This window comes from Triticum dicoccoides, chromosome 3B (assembly GCF_002162155.2).
Source record: "Triticum dicoccoides isolate Atlit2015 ecotype Zavitan chromosome 3B, WEW_v2.0, whole genome shotgun sequence".
In the NCBI taxonomy this organism is placed as follows: Eukaryota; Viridiplantae; Streptophyta; class Magnoliopsida; order Poales; family Poaceae; genus Triticum; species Triticum dicoccoides.
The window spans coordinates 831,726,127-831,731,631 of NC_041385.1; positions in this window are offsets into that span (position 1 = coordinate 831,726,127).

The window sequence follows — 5,505 nt, forward strand, 5'->3', positions numbered from 1 at the left end:
CCCGCGACCGCACCTCCCCACTTCCCCTCCCCTCGCGCTGCTTCACCCGACTAGGTCGTCTCGGTCGACACCACATTGTCCCCACGACCACCATCGTCCCCGTACCCCACCAAGGAGTCCAGGAGCTCTGCAGTGTTCTTCTACGTCATCTACGGCCAGCCGTTCAAGCTCGACGACTCTGCATCGTGCGGATCGTGGTCTTCTTCCACCTCCGGCCACCGCGGCCTCACCGTCGATCCGCGTCACCTCGTCAACCCCGACCCCGCACGAGCTCGCCATCGTCTTCCTCTTGGTGAGCTGCACCGGTTCCCCTCCCCCCCCTTCGATTTCGTCGCCGTAGACTGTCGCACCACCGCGCCCCAGCTCCTGGTTGCCACCCCCGTGGCCGTGCTCCCCTCGGCCCCTGGCCGCGCCCTGGCCCCGCCCAGGTGCGCTCACCGCACCGCGACCGCGCCTCCACTACGCTCGGGCCGCGCCCTGGCCCCACCCAGGCGCGCTTACAGCACCGCGACCGCGCCTCCACTACGCTCGGGCCACGCCCAGCCATGCTTTGTGGGACCGTTACCTCACTGTCATGTGCTGCCGTGACTTGCTAACCAAATTGGTTTGTTTCAATTTCACAAACTTGCAGGCTTATAGAATTAGAAATACTACTGTATTAGATACCCTCACTGTCATGGGCTTTCTATTATTAGTCAAGTAGTATGCTTAGAATCTTGTTGGGAGAGTAAAGCTTTGCTTTCAGTTTTTCTTGTATGTGGGGATTGCTACAGCTCATACAGGAGAAAATTGATAACTACTATGTCATTGTGTACTCCCTCCGTGCCAAGTGTAATGTCAAGTTTAGATTGGTCAATATGGTTCTCGTTTTTAAATTTTTTACATGCTCTCATTTTTTTTGTGTGGGTAATGTTTTATATGCTCTTTATCTCTTCCCTTGACAGACATTCGACGAGGCAGTGGGCGATATAGCTTTCTAGCTCCTTAGGGGGGTTGTTCCTCTTTACAGGTGTGTTAAACAGGGTTTTATGTGGTCATATGGAGTTTATTAGGTAGAGAAAGTACCTTTTGATTTTTCTAATTTTGGACATGTATCAAGTCTCACCAAGACATCTTCATTACAACACTCAACTTATCCAAGACATCTTCATTACATTCTAGACAGGATAGAAGCCTACTTTGTTTAGAAATAGAGTCAGAATTTGAAAAGGAAAACCCTTAAGCCAAACATACAACAAGCATTGACAACATAAGTGGAGACACTAATTTTCTCTGACTTGTGGAGGCTCTAATCCTCAGGGATCATGGCTAAAATAATTTTCCATGCCTGATTAGTGATTATCTGAATCAGTTTGTAAACTGTAGAGGTGGTTAGGCTCTGGTTAAAAATAAAAACAATAATAGAAGTTTTGTATTTTCTTAGTAAAAAACCCCACATATGCACCAGGATGTGATCTGTCAGAACCAAAGTAGACCTAGCTCTGCATTAGTTGTTTTGTGCTTCAAGTGTCCCAGTCAAGGACCAACTGAGTGGTTGCAAAATAATATTATGTGGTCAATGTGGATTTACTATTTTCTGGTGATAGTTCTGAACTGGTAAATAAATTAACATGCGTAAGTGAGACTTGGCATTTTAAAGCTTAGGGTCTTCAGCTTCAACTATGAATTGGGATGATAATGTTATTTTGCCTTCTTAACAGAATGGTGCCATAATCAGAACAAAGCTGCTGCAAATGCATACCTTTTTTTTACAAGTGCATCTGCACCTTCTGATCCATTTAGAGTTACATAAATATATTTCCAAGGTTTTTTTCATTTCACTGTAGAGTCTTTGCTTCTGGACTCAATGCACATTCATCAGTCATAAGAGATAAATACTAGTAAGTCAAGGGCACCAGAATTTGATCATGCCTCTTTTGAGAAGTATGTCTATTGATTCAAAATTGCCATGGCAAAAATATGTTTCAGAAAATGCCATGATCCATAAAGTATAAATTCCATGATGCATAGGCTATATTTGCCATGGGAGATGGCAATTTTGTTGGATCATGATCCTGAGATTAAAAAAATGCATAGACTATAATTTCCTGGCATGATCCATAGAATAAAAATGTAGAATAAAAAATGCCATGATCCACACACTATAATTTTCATGATGCATAGACTATATTTGCCATGGCCCAGTGCAAAACAAATTTGCCATGTTGCAAAAAGAAAAGAAATTTGCCATGGTGCATATAGTAAAAACAATGCCATGATCTGTAAAATACATTTGTCATGCTCCATGAAAGTAAATTGCCATGGTCCAAATGTAGCAGAAGTTTCAAGTAGTGTTTTCTTTCTGTATTTGAATAGCCAGCAAACTTTCTATTCTTTCTGTGTTTGTACAGAATTGCTAAACTATTGATGATTTTTTGGTGGGTGACCTATTATATCTGGAATGGAAGCTCACATAAGTTGAGCTGATTTTTGTCCATATGAAAGCAGAGGACCATATGGTCTGTGGCTGGGTTTTGTCTCCGACCATTGTGTTGTGATGATTTTGCAGGTACCCCGAGAGGCCCTTGAGTTTGCCGAAATGTCGATTAACTTCCGTTCCGGCAAATTCGGGTACTCCATATGTCCTATTTTCAGCAAAGGTCATGCTGAAATTTTCCGTGAATTTTAGCATGACTTTGCTAAAAATTGGACATATGGGGAACTTGCTACTAATGCATGGGTCGGGGTATCTTAGTACTTAATTAAGTAGGATCAACTGCCCCTTTATTCTTGCTGCATTAAACCATAGGTGGCAATAGAGCCAAGTGATTAGGCCCAACATAGAATTCTCCTCAACAGCGATAAACCCTAGATGATAAACCCAACATATGTGGCAATATAGCCATGTGATTAGTGCCAAGTGATTAGGCCCAACCTAGGGTGCCTCGCCATCGATAAACCCTAAATGATGAAAACTTAACTTAGCATTTAGGGTGCCTCGGCGTCGACAAACCCTAAATGATGAAACCTTGGCTTTTAGGGTGCCTCGGTGTCGATGAGAATCTAAATGATGTACGCTTAGGCTTTTAGGGTGCCTCGGCATCAACAAACCCTAAATGATAAAAGCTAAGCTTTTAGGATGCCTTGGTGTCGACAAACCCTAAATGATGAGACCATGATCTTGTTCCATGACAATAACCAACTTTTTGACCAAACTATTTTCCTATTTAGAGCGAAACATGGCCAACAACAATGAGGCCGGCGGTTCGGGCGGCAAGCAATTCTGGGAGCTGTCCCAGGAGATGGAGGAACAACCTCGCCGCTATGAGGACGCCGCGGAAGACACCGATCCTGACTACACAACCCCTAGTGGCGTCGGGGATGACACCACTGATGGTGCCGCCGAGGATGCCACCACTGATTATGGCGGCGCACACATAGATGGCAGCCAACCGAAGAAGCAAAGGAAGGACCGGCGCCCGAATGCGCTTAGCACCCTCAAGGAGGAATTTACTCAAGTGGACTCTGACGGGCATCCAACGGAGCCCAAACATATAGTCAAGGGGCACTCGCTTCAGCTCAGGTGCATTCTTCGGAGCACCGTCTCGATCAACACCGAGAACCTTAGGCATAAGGACCAAGGGAATTTGCGCAAGCTCCTCTTCACGAAGCTGCATGAACGATACAAGTTCCCCGCCGATTTTGAAAACACATGCCTCTTAGGGAATAAAGTGAACAGTGCTGCCCTCACGAGGATGAGCATGGCCCTGTCTACTTGGAGAAGCGCGGTGAAGAGAATGATTGATAAAGGTGATAGTTATGAGAAGATCAAGGCGAAATATTCTTCGATCAACGAAGATGACTACAAGGAGTTCAAGATCAAGTGCGAGAGCAGCGCAACCTCCGAATCAAGTTAGTGGGGGAAAGAAATGCGGGAGTTGAACTTAGGGGAACACAAACTCGGTCCCGGCGGTTACAGAGTGGCAGAGCCTATATAGGACAAGGAGGACGCAGAGCGTGCCGAGCAAGGCCTACCGCCCCGCTTCGAGAAGTACAGCGATGACAAGCAGACCAGGAACTTTGTCAGGGCCCGGTACAAGGAGGACCCGATAACAAAGGAGCTTACCACGGATCTGAAGACCAGGGCGCTTGAGCTTGTTCTGGTAAGGAATACACCCCCGCGTAATTAGCTCCATATGGTTGCACTCTAATTAATCCCCAATATTTCTAAATGGTTCACGTTCCTTCCGCAGGAAACTAAAAGCAGTAGCGCGGGGTTGTCACAGAGCTCCCCTTTCGACACCCCTTTAAATAGGGCGTTGAACATAATGAAAAACAAGGATAAGCTCACTAAGCCGACGTCAGCTGGTCGTGTGGCCGGCAAAGGCTTGTCCACAAAATGGGGGTCATACTATACCGCTGGTGTGGGGAAGGAGAAAAAGACCAGCTCGGAAAGCCAGACACGCGAGGTTGAAGCACTCAAGGCACAAGTGGCGCGGATTCCGGAGCTTGTCCAAGAGCAAGTGGAACAACAACTGGGAACGAAGCTCAACACCATGGTGCCTACGTTGATTCATGGGCTGACGACGTGGATTGCGGGCGGCCAATAGGGGCCTCCCCCGGTTCCCAGCTTCACGGCCAGCAACTCACACAGCGCGCAGGCGGCGCCATTGGTGTCTCTGGCGGAGGCGGTATTCGTGTCTCCGGCGCCGGCACGGGCATTGGAGCTTAATGCACCCGGGTGTACGCCGGCCGGCACCTCGCCAGCAAGCGCCCCCTCCGTCAGTTGCACGCCCGCCGTCGGCGGTGCCTCGACATTAGCCGAGCTCGACGGCATCACGGTAACTAAGCCTCTCGGCCGATGACTTCATCTCCTTGCCTTTGACTGGGTATCCCTGACACCCTACATGTTTTCGCAGGGCGCCACCGACGTTCCTTGAACTCTTCTGCACTTCGTGGGCGGCGAGTTGGTCGATGTCGCCAAGGGCAGAATCGTTCAACCGGGCAACCGCATGTTCCACGGTAATCCCATGGCACCCACAGTGTATAGGGTTGAAGTGGTTCGGGTGCTGCCAGGCTGCGACGAGCTGTTACCTCCGATTCGACCCGCTGGGGCCGACGAAGAAGATGAGATGACCCTCAGCGCCTGCGTAAACTGGCCCCTGCTTTGGCCGAAGAGCCAGATTCGTTTGGGGGCGGGGACACCACCCCATAGACAAGACCGCCAGTCGTGCTGGCGCCAAGCCATGGCAAGAACGCAGCAACGCTACCGGACCTGCCGGACATCCCTATGGCACAGGATACGGACATCCCTATGGCACAGGATCCGGACGACGACGACAACGACGACGGTACATTTACCAATGTCGATAAGTACTTTGCCGAACATGGGTACGCTGACGAGTTCTGCGGGCCTCTTTCTCAAGAACCCAACCAAGACGACCGCAATCTAGCTGATACGGCAGAGAAATCCAATTGCAACAGGCGTCGTCTGGCGTTCAGTTCTCAGGAGACGCCTCCAGCTCC